Source organism: Pseudonaja textilis, chromosome 3 (genome assembly GCF_049901715.1).
Source record: "Pseudonaja textilis isolate UNSWEBS1 chromosome 3, rPseTex1.2, whole genome shotgun sequence".
NCBI classification, from domain to species: Eukaryota; Metazoa; Chordata; class Lepidosauria; order Squamata; family Elapidae; genus Pseudonaja; species Pseudonaja textilis.
This window is the reverse complement of record NC_141992.1, coordinates 115,297,996-115,314,374: the sequence shown is the minus strand read 5'-3', so window position 1 is coordinate 115,314,374 and position 16,379 is coordinate 115,297,996. Positions and strand designations below refer to the sequence as shown.

Below are 16,379 nucleotides of genomic sequence, written 5' to 3'. Positions count from 1 at the left end.
TATGTCAAATTAGGGTTAGGGAGAGGGTTAGAAGGGTTGGAATTTGAAGCCAATCCTATTTTGACTGCTTTTGAAATAAAGTTCTAATATAGTCTTATATTTGTTGAGCTTTTTTTTTTAATCTGCACATTAAAGTCTCTCTGAACTCTATATTAATCTGTATTACCAACTCTTTCCCCCCATTCAATTGTGTCTGATTCTCAAGGACTGCCTGAACAAGTTCCTTTTTTGACAAGATTTTGGAGAAGTGCTTTTTCATTCCCTCCTTCCTAGGGCTGAGGGGAAAGTGACTGGTCCAAGATTATTCAGCTGGTTTTGACCTAAAGAGGAACTAGAACTCAAAATATCCTGGTTTCTACCCAGAACCACCAATACATTTTTAACCTAACTTGTGAACATTTCCCCACAGCCCTTCAATATGTTGAAGTAAAAATAATATTTAACACATACCTGATCATGTAACGAGTTATGAAGATATGCATTCCTTACATTAAGGTAGTAGAAAACATAATAAAAAACACTCCAGGAAACAGCGAAAGCATTTTCTTTTAGGGTTAAGAGGCTTGCACCTTTCATAAATGCACAAAGATCAATTTCCATAGAATTATGATAGCGTTTGGTCTAGATCAGCAATGGCCATCTGGTTTCATAGATGTTTCAAAGATTTTAAACAAAACTGCTAGAAACCAATCATCTGTGATAGATGTACCATCTGAATATGCCAGGGCCATTCCTTGATCTGACAAATTGGGGAGAGATGTAGCTGCCACCTTTCAGAATATCTTCCAGACAAAACACTTTACAAATTGCAAACAGATGCATGTAAGGAATTATTAAATAACCCTCTGAAGACATTTTTAGAATGTTACCATATTTATCACTTTGTCACTCATAGTGAAACTGAGGCTGTTGTCCTAAAGAGGCTCAACTGAAAATTAAACTCTGGAGATATTTTACAGCTAGAAATATCTACTAATATGGGGGCTTTTGTCAATGTTCCTTCAGTGCTATAATACCACTTATCACCATATTTTCCAAGCCATAACCAGTAGTAGAAACTATCACTCAAGTTGTTCATTTATTTCTCTATAAAGTTCAGAATTGTGGTGGTTTCATAGGAAAATTTTCTTTTAATGTCTTCTCGTTGCCTTTACCAGAACTTTATTAGTATAATATAATATAGCCTTCTACTATTTTAGCCCAACTTTTACTAATTTTTTTAAAAAGCCCTCCATTTCTGATGGCACAGTGGTTAGAATGTAATATTGCAGGTGGACTCTGCCCACTGCCAGGAGTTCGATCCTGACAGGCTCAGCATTGACTCAGCCTTCCATCTTTCCAAGGTCAGTAAAATGAGGACCCAGATTGTTAGGGGCAATACACTAACATTGTGATCCACTCAGAGAGTGCCATAAAAGTGGAGCAGTATATAAGTCTAAGTTCTGTTGCTGTTGCTATTTCTGGGCACCCTCTCTAACATCTTGATCAAACCAATATTCAGTGATTGAACTACTGCTTTTTACTGTTCCTTTTTATAATGCAAATAAGCCAATTGGATAAGAGGGGGCTTTTTCTTAGCTTGTGTTCTTCTGGGGCAATGTTTGCTAAATCTATCCAAAAAGACTTTGGCAGTTGTAAATAGCATCTTGGAAAATGTTGTATCTAAACGTCTTTTCTACTGATGAATGATCACCTACTTCTCTAAGTTGCTATTTGTTAAAAACAACTCATCATCTTCAAAACATGAATGTTGCCAACAATTCTCAAGCTATTTGACATGTTGAGACATTATAGACATTAGAGATCAGATTGTGCCTCACAATGTTCCAACATATATTTGATAAAAAAATGATTTTCCAGAATTGGACAGCCCATTTATAATGCAAGAGAAAGGATGTACAAACTCCACAATTGTTCACATCATGTTTAATAACTTTAACATAGGCTGACTATGTTGTGCCTTTTTGTTGTATGACACTTTTAGAGAGTTTCAAAATATCTATGTTTCTACTGCCCACTGTTTCTAACACCACCATTATTTCTTTCTCACCCTTCTTCTCAAACAAGCAGTAAGCAGGAGAGTTTTAGACTCTGGAAGTTGATTTTGTCACAATTAACAATGTTCAATATGAGACCTAAATCTTCAGCATTGCCTTCTTGTTTGTCTTTTCACTGTTGGGGTCTTCTAAGTACAAATTTGATAATTGTGAAAGATAAAGATAATCTTCAAGTTACAACTATAATTTGGACCAAATTTTCATTGTGAGATTATAAAGTGTGATCTTATGTATATATTTTGGAAAACTTTTTAAAGGATTCCTTTATGCTTCCTGTAAGGTACTGTTTGTATACATTTCTTGTTCCAGGCTGTGATGTAAAAAAAACCTTTATGCTCTGCATTTAAGGTACTGATTTTAAAATCTCAAAAAAAAAAATAAAACCTTGTTATTAGGGCTTTCTTTCTTTCCAAAGGAGTCAAAATAGGGTTTGGTTAAAAATATAGTTTTTCAATACAGTCATGGCCTAAGGTTACCAAAGTTCAGTGCAATCAAGTGGAGGGTTATCTTAAAGTTAGAGCCTTTATTGATGGGATTTGATATGTCATATTTGGTTAAGTTTGATAACTGGATCTGATAGTTCACTTTGATGACATCACTGATTAACACTACTGATAAGTTCCCAATATAAATTAGAGAGCATAGAACTATTGACGGAAAACCATTCAGGGGTTCAAGAAAAAGAAAAAAGGCTTGCAATTCTCCTATCTCTTACTTGGAGCAAGTAATGCCATGGATCAACCCAGGCAATTTCTGTCTCCCCCACAACCACTCCCCAAAAAGGTATGAGATCTATTGAAATGGTCAGAGCAAATTAGTTTCATGCAATTTTAACAGAAGCTGACCAACAGCCATTTGCTCAAGCAATCTATTTTCATCAGCTAGATTTGGAAGAGTTTTCTTTGGGAGTGACCTTCTTTTAATATTCTGATATTGGTCTCTGGCTGGTGAAATAACATCTACCACCTAGGCATAGGGTAGACTAAAAGGTACATTGGCGTAGGTCATATTGACTCATAGTGCCATTCCCGTTGAGGCAAAGATTTCCATTTTTATACAGAAGGATATAGAAGGAGCTAAAGTGTTGGCAATTCCTAAGTTTTGGTGTCCTGGGTCAATGGTTATGCAACTACAGCCTAAATTCAGACCTGCCTATGCATTTTTGAGCCCCTTTACATCAAACCAAACACATTTTTAGCTGTATGTGGCAACAATAAACAAAGATCCATTAAAACTAAGAGCAACGTGTTGCATTCTAGATATCGCCTGGTTGAGAAATATCTTTTATAGCACCAATATTTTGGTTTCTTTTTTAATTTTACTCTAGAGGATCTTTGAGGCTATGATTTTTTTTTCTTTGCATTTTTTTTTGTTACGGGGGAATAAGATATAACAGGAATTTTCTGCTCCTATAGAACTATTGGTGACTTGAGGAAAAGTGCTGTCTTTTTCCAGATGCTACAGAGGCTGCAACACCTGGAAAAGCCACGGGGAAGAAACCAGGGTGACCTCTGCATTTAGTCTAGTAGCAGCTGTACATTCAGCAGGCAGGAAACATTGCTCTAAACTACAGTTATCTATCAATCCAATGGTCTTTTAATTTATGACACTTGCTGGGAAAATGAGCTGCTGGCAAATATATGTAACTATCTCTTGTGGCACTCTATCCTGAAGCTAAACATTCCAAAAGCATAGTCTGAATATAACACATAATAAATCTACGTGGATAGACTCTGGGAATCAGTGAGCCCCCATAGATGATTCTACCTCATACTTGGATGCACATGGCCAAATCTCAAATATTTGATTATTTGTTAATCCAATAACCAAATTTTAAATACCTCAGTCTGGTGTCTGGATTGTAGGCAACAAAAGTATGGGAGAATGTGGCGAGAAAGCTTCTTGGGTCCATCAGGGCAAAGAGTAACAATCTAACAAAGAATCCAGTAGGCTTGAGGAACACTACCCAACCCCATAAATGTCTGTGGGTGCAGTGCTATAAAGCACATCTTCTAAACAATAACATTCTACCTCTTTTGTTATCCTAAATATGAGGGGAAAAAGAACAGAAACTTTGGTTGAAGATGTTCAAGAAAGTTCATCTATAATATTTGGTGGAAGGTCATTGCTTCGTGATACAACATATTATTTGCATAAAAAAAAGGTCAGATAAGAAGTGTTGGAAAACAGAAAGCCAAGAAACAGCACTAAGATAGTATGCTTCAAGTCATACTTTCATGGGGCCACACAAAGAAAAGTTTTAAATATTTAAGAAAAAAAAAAAAAGAAATAGCCAGGCCAGGTTTCAGGTACAATACCCAGGTGTCTGTTGCTATGTGAACAATGAGAACATAGACAAATAATGTAAATAAAATCTAAGTTAACATCTAATCACCTCAGTGTCCCAAATCAACCTTCATTTTGAAGCCAGCCACTATATTTCAGTGACAACATCATTTAAAAACTTTTTGTCCCTAAAGAAGGCACACGGTGTCAAATTAGCATGTGCGTTATCATTTGCCCATTTTCCTTGCCAAACAATTGTGAAGAGAGGCTGTCTTTCCCCATCACTGTTGATAGCGTGAATGACTATATATATGCGTGGAACATTAAAATCAGACCTCAGAGTATGATATCTGGATGAAGAATCCTTTTTATTAAGCACCAAGACCTTGAGCAACACCGAGAGACCTCTGCAATGACAGGTGACACATTATGTTTCTTCAAATGTTAGCATAACTTAGGTTCAGTTGACATAGCCTTGCCAGCCAGTAACTATGTATTCAGGGCTATTTGAGGCACTGTAGCAGCAGCTGTTGGAACTAACAGCAACAGGCATGTACATCAGGTCACCCAACAGTAACCTGCTCAACAATGCCACTGCTACTTCATCACTCAGACTCTAGAGACACTAGACTTTATTTACAGGGCACTTAAGACATTCATCATTATTGGGTGACTTTAACTAGAGAAGTGGGAACCCTAAGGACTAATTTATACAGTATGCCATGAACCACTTGCTGAGAGGCTGTAGTTGATTATATGAGCTGCTGCCCTATAAGCATGGAAGGAGAATCCTTTTCCTTACTATCCCCTCATCCTTAATTATCAGCATTTGCTGCCTTCTTGGCATTTGAGCACAAAGCCAAACATGTTGCAGAGAAGGCAAGTCCCAATGACTTCCTTCTTTTCTTCTTAAAGAGAAGCCAGAGACTGAGGATAGTGAGTGAAGAGGTCGCAGACATGGTGGATAGAAACACTATCGATTGGAGACTTCAAAGGGGGAATCCACTGGGCAGTCTGTGATTATTAACTGTGGACAACTGCTGTCATGGTCATCCAATGATAGCCAGCTCATAAGTTGCTGGGTTGATTTAGGCTGGGTTGAAATTTGGATCTCAATGTCAGACAAGCTCCAACTGGGGTAACTTCCCTATTAACCCTTGCATTTTTTCCCCTTGCAGAAATGTCTTCTGCCAATATGTACTTGTCATACAACAGATGGCACAATTTCTATAATATATTCATTCTATAAATGCTGGCAGTCTTTCAGAAAAGCCTATTAAAAACAGAGCCTCTTTTCACTGTTTTGTTTTTATTTGGAACAGTAATAAAGTCAGTTGTTAGCTTCAAGCGGTACTAAGATTTAAAATAGGAACTGCTTTGAAGCACCATGAAACTGCACCCAGCCTCTAGGTTATTAAGCGTGTTCTTTCTGTACAGCTTCCTACACATAGCTTATTGTTTAGGAGAGTTACAACTGGATGTTTCCATAATAGACATTTCAATTTGTCTTACTTTAGAACTATGTAATTATATACACAAAACACTATGACATACAGAGGAGGTTACAAGGAGAGACAGATTAGAGACTGTACAATAAGAGCCACAGCAGGTTTTCAGGAACAACATGTGAAGAATGCCTTCAAGGAGAAAAAGTAATGCAGTGCTGGCTAGATTGACTCCAAGTCACTAGATGGAATTTGGGGGGCTCCAAACTTCAAGGAGATTAAGGAGAGCCAGCTGGCACCCTTTATCACACAGGCAGCCTGTGGAGCAATTTTAGCTGACCCTTGGCAGTTTTACTCTTGTTGTTGTTTTTTGAAAAGTAAAATTTAAACATTCACAGCTTCTCCTACAAGGATGTGGATTTTGTTTCTGGCAGTGATGAGAGAAAGAATTATATTTATTATGTTTAGTGTCTACTGACTTCCCATCCGAGTGGTTTCACATTCTGCAGACCTTTAGACTTCTCCTAAGCATTGTAAAGGAATTCCCTTTTAGTTCTACCACTGGTAAAAGCTTGGGACAGAATTAGATGGAAGAATCAGGAGGAAATTCAGCCTTCAGAACAATTGTATTCGTTACCCACAGAAATTCCTGAGATTTTGCTAGCAGGAAAATTTCAGGGCCAATTATGTTTACATGGTCCATCCTGTGAAAGATATTAATCAGAGATGATGTACAGATCAGTATAAATCACTTCATTTTAATCATCCTTGTTTTGTGGCTCCTAGATTGTTGCTTAGAAAATATATTTTGCTTGCCTTTTAAGAAATACAAGTAGTCCTTGACTTAAGACCACAATTAAGCCCTAAATTTATGTTGCTAAGTGAAACATTTGTTAAATGAGTTTTGCCCCATTTTAGGACCTTTCTTGCCACAGTTATTAAGTGAATCACTGCAGTTGTTATGTTAATAACATGATTGTTAAGTGAATCTGGCTTCTCCACTGACTCAGAAGATTGCAAAAGCTGATCCCATGACTCCAGGATGCTGCATAAATATGAAGCAGTTGCAAAGCATCTGAATTTTGATCAGGTGACCAAGGAGTAGTGCAATGGTTGTAAGTATGAAAAATGGTCATCAGTCACTTTTTTCTGTGCCATTGTAACATTGAATGGTCACTAAACAAACTGTTATAAGATGAGGACTACTTGAAAAGTTACATATTTCAAATAATGGTGATAATGGGAAGGAGGACCAAATGATTAGTTAAGGTATTTTAGCCAACAGTTCATTTTAAGAATTCAAATCTATAGCTCTGTCCTTCTATAATAGAATGTACAAAGGCTTTTAATGCCACAGGCTAGACCTGTTTTCTTTTTTTGGCCACAGATTGACAATTAATGGAGGCTGGGAAGTTTATGGTTTTTATACATCATTGTTTTATGTAGAAGTTTTACTGTTTTAGCAAAAAATATTTTTGAAGACCAGGAATTCTGCTGGAATCTGGCAACCTCTCAGAATGATTGTTTTATTAATAACAGTAGCAGGACTTGTATAAACTTTTGCCTAGAAGTCTGTCAGAAGATGTGTGTGAAATAGTTCAATGAGCTGACTATGTAACCCATCTCAGCAGTTGATTCCATCTGACTTAGAGCATGAGTCATATTTAGGACATTTTTATGTATTTGCCAAAATGATATTTTCTTTTTCTTGCAGGAAGCAATTTTTTCCCACCACATTGGACAACCGTGGTTAAAAGAGAAATTGGGTAAAGTTTCAATACAGCATTATTTTTTCTACCATATCCACACTGAGTTGACTTTTCATTAACCGTCCAAACTTACAGATACAGAAATAGGTTAATAACTGTTTTAGCATTTTGTGCCTTTATGTAGGCCTAAGTGGTGGTGGTGGGGGAACACAAAATATTTAACTTTTTTTTTGCTTCAATTCGGGAATTGATGGGTGCTGTTTGGGATGATGGCTTATGTTTCCTTCTCCTGCCCCCTCGCACTTGTACAGAATAAGGAATATAGCCTTGATGGAAATGTGTAAGAAATGTTACTTGAGCAAAAGGAACCAAACATTTTTAAAGTCCAGAATAATGAGATAACATTCAAAAGCAGCTCAGGCAGCCCCTCCCCTGATTCACTGGATTAGAGTAAGGGGGAGGAGGTTTAGCACAATCAGACCTGCAAGTTTCTGTTATAGTAGCCATTCTTAATAAAAGTAGTTTTGTCCCTCCTGCAGTGTTGGTTTCCTGATCCGACAACCATTTTGTAAATATTTCAAGAGAGAATGAAGGTTTTTCCTTTGTTTTAGTCATAATTAGTTTCCTGGTGTGGTCTACCTAGTGGGACTGACATACTAGATAATAAAATTAAGGTCATAATTATTCTTATAGTAGTTACAAGTATACTTATAATGCTGTTTGATCATCTGTCTTCTCCTTACTCAGATTCACTTTTGAATTTAAGCAACAATAATATCTCCAAAGTGACTATCTTTTGAAAAGAAATGACATGTTACAACAGGATTAAAACAACGTCAATCTACCTTTAGAAATCATGTGATATTTTTGCTGGCAAAACTACAAAACTGCACCTGCACCCAGAAGATTATCTCCCCTTTGCTTTGTGAATTGGCAAATATCCATTGTGGAAGAGAGTGGTCATGGTGCTTCTATAAACATGGATATTTTTTTTTCTCATACAGTACCACTTGTTTACACTTTTGCTCTAGTACATTACAATGAAAACCATTTTAATACTCAAAATGACAACACTCCATTTTAACATCATAGGCATAAAAATAGCTGAGTGTAACTTAAACGTCAAGATAAGTTATATCAGGAAGTTGTCTTTTGGTAGCATCTTACTAACAATCAAGGTGAATGACTGTTGTCCACAGCTAATAATAATGACACATAGCAAGAAATCAAGTAACTCTATGTGGGGAAGAAAGGGGAAAGGGGGGGAAAGAGAATAGAGAATTTAAGACTTAAAAAAACAGCCAGAGAAGGGAAAAATAATTTGAAAAGTGGATATAATGTTGGAAAGCAACAGAAAGGGGGAATACAGAAGAGGGAAATGTAGGTGGAGAGACAGGGGGTTAAAAGGGGGAGAGAGAAGAAGAGAGGGAAGAAGGAAAGGAAGAGAAGTTACAAAGGGTTGGAGCAAGATGTAAAGAAACAGGACCTATTTAGAGATAATGGGTGAAAATCTAACTGAAAAAGGGATTCTGTGAAGGTACATAAGATTGTATTGTTATATTTGTAATAGAAATAATTTTAGAAAATTGGAAACAACATATGATTAAAAAGAGGGATAAAGTAGTTGGTGTGGTTTGGTGAAATGTTTGTGAATAAAATAAATGAAATAAAATAAATGAGAAAATTGAATTAGGAAGGAACGGGAACATTTTAATTAGTCAATGTTTTATAAAATACAAGTGAAGGGGGGGGAATTAACTATGGAAAGTTTATAATTGTTCCCATAGAAGTATTTATTATTTAAGTATTTTTTAAAAAGTAATGTGTAAAATGTTAAGATTTAAATGAATATTAATATTAATGATAGAATTGAATTGGAATGGATTGTTGTTTTAATTATATTATATATTTATATTTTTTTCTTTCTTCAAGAATACAGTGTGTAGTTTTAGAATGTACCAAACAGAATCCGAATGGAAGTTATGTATTATATTAAGTGTTATAATTTTAGGGGAAAGATATAAAGGCATCATACTCCAATCAGTGATTACAGGAGAAATTTTGTTTAATGAAAAAAGATACTAGACAGTTGAAACAGGACAGACAAAGAATATAAGTACAATGATTTGAACTGAGATGAAACAAATAAAATTAAATTAAGAAAGTTAAAAGAGGGGAGAAGCTATGTAGAAAATGTAATGGAATGGAATATGGAATGAAATATAAAAATGAGCATGAACCTGAATTTGTGTCTGTACTAAGAGATGTAACCCAGGATTATGCTGCTTTCAAAAAAGATGTTTTACTTGTATTTCTTTTCTTTTTGTGAAAACTCAAATAAAACTTACAAAAAAAAAGAAAAAAAGAATGACACATAGCAAGAAATATAGCTAGCTAGGAACTTGATGAACTAAGGCAGGGGTCCCCAAACTTGGCAACTTTAAGACTTGTGGACTTCAACTCCCAGAATTCTCCAGCCAGCATAACTTAAAGTCTTAAAATCTTAAAGTTGCCAAGTTTGGAAAGCTCTGAACTAAGGAGTGGCTGCAGGGAAATAATTAGAGCTCAGCCCAATTTTCTCAAATAACACTTTTCAGACAAAGTGTCTGCAGCTTAGTTTTATTACACAAAAAAACTGTTCAATATTTTCAGAGAAATTGAGATTGTGTTAGGTAAAATTCCTCATCTCCAATACTCAAAGAAAATCTTGAGTACCTTTATACTCAAACCAAACTAAGAATCTAAGAAAAATATTGCTAGTGAGGAATGAATTGTAGATCTAATTATGTTGACAAGGGCAGGAAAAATCTGCGTATTGTACGTATTCTGCTACAATATTCCCATGCTGTTCATTTGCTTCAAATTAATAATGTGTGTGTATATGTATTCACACACACTTACACACACATATACACGCTGTATATATGGGTGTAAGCCCCCCCCCCGAGTGTGTAAGTGTATGTACATACACAGAATATACAAGAGAATATACTACGTGTTAAGAATAAAGTGGTTGGGACCAATTTCTCCTCTCCCTCTCCAATGAATAGAGGTGAGATCCAATGTCATTAAGAATACAAAATGGCTCAGATGTGATTTTCATGCAATTCTAATTTCCTTGGGTTGAATTCCTGACTAGACTAGTAGCACCACACAAACATTCATAGTACTGCAGGGAATGAGAAATCTGTCATATCTATCAAATCTATCTATTTGTCCTATCTATCAAAATTAGACTGACAGCTGGCCCAGCCAACCTTCCAGGATTTTAAGCAGACCTCCTTCTTCCCAACTCGCTGCTTATCTTTTCATTTCAACCAACCCTCCTACTTTTATCTTCAAGAAGAAATGAGGGCTATCCTTCTCTTTTAGGAGGAAGGACAAGCAAAATGGAAGTCACTCCATGTACTCTCTAGTCAGGGAAGACTTATAATTCTCTGGTCTATTTATATGTTTTGCATCTTTCTTAATGTGGTAATGCATGAAGTGAATGAAGCACTGCATACTTAATTTCATGCAATGGCACATATGGGGCATTGGAACTGCATCTTCTCTTGAAGGAAGCAATGGACAGATAGTGACGAGGGATGAGGATTTCCATCCAGCTTTTCACAAGGGCAAGATTACATTGGATATGATCTTTGGATCAAGTCCAAATTCTGAAATGTCATAAGATTTAATGATTCATCTAATGGTTTGACCATTTAGAGGAAGAAGTTGTCACTATGGTAGAAGATCTCATTATAGGGTCTAAACAGTTTGATGATCCTTGTGTGTAAGGGAATCTCTTAATATCTTTTGCAAAATAGAATTATATTCTGTTTTTGCTTTAACCCCTTCTTTGGAATAGCACTTAATGCCGTGATGGTGAACCTATGGTACATTGCCACAGGTGGCACGCAGAGCCACTTGTGTGGGCATGCGAGCCTCAGCCAAACTTATCTGTGCATGCGTGCACCTCCCAGCTGATTTTTGGCCTATTTGAGGCCTTTTTCACCCTCCCGGAAGCTCAAGGGAAGCCTCTGCAGCCTCAGGAGGCCAAAAAACGGGCCTTCCAGAAATACTGGAAGTGCCAAAACAGGGCCAGTTTTTTGGCCTCCAAAGGCTTCACAGGCTTCCCTCGACCCCCCAGGAGGGCAACAACAGCCTCCCCCGGGCTCCAAAGGCCCTCCAAAGGATGAAAATGGACACTTCTGGTATTTCCAGAAGACCCATTTTTTGGCCTCCTGTGACTGCAGAGGTTTCCCTCAAGCCTCCAGGAGGGCGAAAAAGGCCTCAAATGGGCCTCAAATCATGTGGGAGGTGTGCACATACACAGTGCAGGTAAGGGGGTGGGGTTTTGCAGGGGGGGTGCATTGCATTGTGGGTGCCGGCATGCATGTGCTTTCGGCACACCACAACAAAAAGGTTTGCTATCATGGACTTAAAGGATTTAGTGCATATTTATTAAACAGGAATATAAACATAGCTTCAGAAAGTATAGAAGATTCTGACCTAGACTTCATGTTTTTAAGAAGATAAATATCTTATCTGAAACTAAGGAGGAGACATAGCATGTATGACACAATTCCTCTTACAAGAAAAACTGGTATAGTTTTTTTTTCTTTGCTTAAAATATACATATATGCTTATGACTGGACTGTGAGTTGCCATGAGCAGGTCCGTGTTTCTTTACAGTAGAGGGCAGTGATATCCACACTCTAATTATTTCTCTGATTTTGTGAAACAAAATATATGAATTCTCTGCATTACTTCAGAACTCTTGAGGACTTCAGAATATTCACCCATGCTGCAACAATACATTGCTTTAATAAAGAACAATAAGAGTGGATTCAATTGAATTAGTGTGCTATGTGCAATCCATAAGCAGCAGACTGAAAGGCAGACTAGAATAATTCAAGTCAAAATAAAAGGTCCTTGTATTTTTTGTGTTCATATGTTTGTGTGTGTGCTTGTGTGTGTTTAGCAAAATAGAAAGCTGATTTCCAATATGTTGGACTGGTCCATTTAAGTATCCCAGATTCTTTCACTGATATATAGGCAGACGTATAAAACAATCTTATGGTTTTACCTGTTAAAAAATATATTGACTATGTGTTGTATTCATATTACATTATCTGAAAAAAGAGCATCTACTACATCTTTTAAGATAATATTTTTTATCAAATACCGGTACTGATTTTCTAGCAATTCAAAAATTATCACTATTTATATGCTGCCTAATCTTATCAAAATCATGATGGCTTATAACACAGAATAATTTAAATACAATCCACAGCCCAAATAATATTATAACATACTACAGGACCATAAAGAACCTAGCCCCCAAATAAAAATTACAATATAGTTACTAATGTGGAACAATATTCTAGTCAGGACTTCTGGAAAAGTTCAACTTCAAGAAAGCTGTCACTGAAGAAGCCAGGCTATTTTTAGGGGTGGGATGGAAAATTGTTCCACAATATTCATGCCATGATGGGAAAGCAATACTTTCTGGCTTCAACCTCACTCACCCCATGAAATGGGGGCGCTACCAGTAAGAGGACCTTCATAGATGGGTCAGGTTTCACTGATGTCAGCATTTAATAGTTTAAGTGGATTTTGAAACTTTCTTACTGTATCATTGGAGAGAATAAAAAAGTAAAGATTAAAAAAATAATGTTAGAAAACTGATAAATCTGTTTGCACCGGATTGGCATTTTCATGGTTTAGCACAAAGGTCTTCAAACTTGGCAAGTGTAAGACTTGTGGACTTCAACTCCCAGAATTCCTGAGCTAACATGACTGGGGGAGGAATTCTGGGAGTTGAAGTCCACAAGTCTTAAAGCTGTCAAGTTTGAAGACCCCTGGTTTAGCATAACATAGGCATTTAGCCATTGCCTTATCACAGTTGTAAACAGATATCTACATTAAGCAATAAAATAACTATTCTGATGTCAACTTTTAATTCTTTCTATTTGTTCAATCAAAAGCTTAAATATTGTTGCCATAAGGCTTAGAGATCCTATATTTTGTCATGGGCTTTTCTGGTGTAAGGCTGTCTTTTAATTATATATAGAAATATATAGTTTGTAAATATACACTGAACAGAATATATCTGGATACCCATTTGAAAACCTCCCTCTAAGAGCAGAATGAAGCTTTGTCTATACTGAGTAAAGGTTGTTGCACTATAAATGGTCACCAAGTACCTCTAATGGCATTTCCTTCAATTTGTTATAGCTAGGTTGAATATAATGAGAGATGAATTCTATCCCCAAGAATCTTCCATGTGACTATCCAATAGGGGCAGAATTTAAGAAAGCAAAGGCTCTCAGAAAGATGAAGATCCTAAAGAAGCTGACTCCAAAGGAAAGAAAGGTGGCATAAAACCAGTGAAGAAGAGAGACTAAGACTAATGTTCTCCCATCACTCAGATACAGCTTGAGCCTAAAGCCCTATTTCAATATCCATTCTCATATGCATCTGCCTGCTGAGCCAACATGAGTCCCCTGTTTCATTTCTCCCTTCCTTTGTTTTAGAAGCATCAGACAAATTCATTTGAAATGAAGACCTCAGGGTCTAGCTGATAATTACTAAATAGAAATGGGTGATGGAGAGAAATGCAATTTCTTTGATATCATATTTGATTTTTCAAGTATTTCCTCCTCAGCTTCATTAATGGTCTTCTAAAAATAAACAAACACACCAACCAAAGGGAGAAGAATTGCTTTTTTGAGACAAAGCTTTAGTGGCTCCCTGACAATGATTAGTCAAGCTCAGAAAATTTTAATTGACTACTTGTAGAGCTGAGATAGCAATGGGCCTCCAAAGCCAAATTACAATGGTCCCAGCATGCATTGCTTGCTGTTTATTGGGTCACACCAAAAAAACTTCATTAGTGGTAGAACATGTCAAAATTAGTCACTTAAGAATGTAAACAGCTCCAAGAACAGGAAAGAACAGGCCTCCAGCCATCTGCTTGGTGTGTTTGTCCCACTTCTTCACACTACTGGTGCTGATTTTCATTCACTCATCCAGATGATGGTTGTCTTTGATACAGCAGAGTGTCTTGGAGTAGTAAAGAGCTGAAGATGTCAACAGATTGCTGTGCCTTCCGGCAGAGACACCAAGGCTCAGGACTCAGCGGGGACTAGCAACAGCAGCAGCTGCTGCTTCCCAGGACTTCTCTTCCATCTTCTCTTCTCATTTTCCCCCTTTTTTGTTATTGCTACAGATGCAAAAAGCAAATGATCTTGACATGATTAGCACTGGCACCCTGGTGAAACTCTTTGCATTTCTTTTTGCTCAACATGATTTTGGATTCCACACTAGAAATGGCTTGTTTTCCCAAGTCATTATTTTAATTCCCTCCCCCGAATTTCAGCTGTCAATCAACAGAAACTTGACAGTTCTTTCTCATTAAAGAAGTTCGAAGTTTGAGCCTCTGTATCTGTATTCAAGGGTTGGGATTGGTGGAATTTACTCCTTAGTAAACTTGCACAAGATTGCTGGCTTGGTATAGGATCCACTCAGTGTAATTAGTTTGTTGCTTTTTCCAACAAATGGGAGCAAAGTAAAAATAAAGAATAGAATATAAAGTAAAGTAAAGAATATATATATATAATCATTTTCAGTACTTTGATGGGTCTACACATATAATTTAGGCTAGCATTTAAGAGCCGAGTGTTAGGAATGCCCCTGTTCAAATCTGCTATTTGAAATCCTGCTGTTAGCCTTAAAGAAGCCTCTCTCTGCTGTTCCTATCTATAACATGTGAACAGTAAGCAGTTATGCATCTGGTTTATAATGAATGAAAGACTAACAAGAATGACATCTGTTAGCTCAGTTTTCCTACATTATGAAAGAAATGTAAGAGTCATGAGTGGTTAATTTTCCTTCACCCATCTTTATTCATTGGCCATTCATTTGAGTGTGAGAAGACCTTGCTGGTTATATATAAATAAATAGTGGTTGCTGGTTGTGGTTATTAAATTGACTTGGTGTGTGTGTGCGTGTTAAAAATGCTCAAAATGACATCCACAATGAAATGATAGAGGTCCCACTATCTTTCCATATGCCTTTTGTAGTCAGGGTTTCAATTTCATGGCCATATTGACTTTTATTTTTTGAGCCCATCCCCATAAATACTTCAGAGGGTTGGTATATGTTTTATTTTCTTGTAACTGGGGCTCTGGAATGAAGCATGTCTTAAACATTTGAGAAAAACAGAAGAGGGATGATCAAGCTTTATTTATTTATAAAATTTATATGCCCAATAAGGTGAATCTCCAATTTTTATTCCCATTACTATATGTGATAGTACAAACTAGTGGTGGGATTCAAAAATTCTTATTACCGGTTCTGTGGGCATGGCTTGGTGGGCATGGCAGGGGACGGTTACTGCAAAATCCCATTCCCTCCCCACTCCACTAACCTGCTTTCCAGCTCCATTCTCCTGTGCAGGGCAACAAAAGAAGACCCGGACGATCAGCTGGGATTCGGGAGGCAGAGAATAGATGGGTGGGGCCAGTCAGAGGTGGTATTCCAAACTACACAAAATTTCAGCTGCCAGTTCTCCGAACTACTCAAAATTTCCTCTACTGCGGTTCTCCAGAACTGGTCAGAACCTGCTGAATACCACCTCTGGTACAAACAAAAAAAGAAAAAAAATGAACAAAACAATTGAATGACCCAATAAAGTAAATGTCAGTCATGAAAATTATTGCTTGCAATAAATGACTAGCTATTCCCTACTTTTTGGATTCCATTTTGAGTTTATTTCTTGTGCTTTATGAATGCAAACAAATAAAAAAGATAGAAATGTAAAATATGTGTTTTCTGGGATACAATTATTAGCAAACCAGATAGGAATTTTGACTAATGGGGTTCAGAAGAAGAGC

At 36.8% G+C, this 16,379-nt stretch overlaps 1 long non-coding RNA gene across 1 annotated transcript in view; it reads right to left on the bottom strand.

Moving 5' to 3' along the window:
- Window positions 1-16,379, bottom strand: part of LOC148126300 (uncharacterized) — a 73,723-nt gene that overhangs the window by 24,483 nt on the left and 32,861 nt on the right. Inside the window, exon 2 of the long non-coding RNA XR_015743077.1 lies at window positions 6,430-6,492. This is a non-coding gene — a long non-coding RNA (uncharacterized LOC148126300). The remainder of the gene's footprint in view (window positions 1-6,429; window positions 6,493-16,379) is intronic.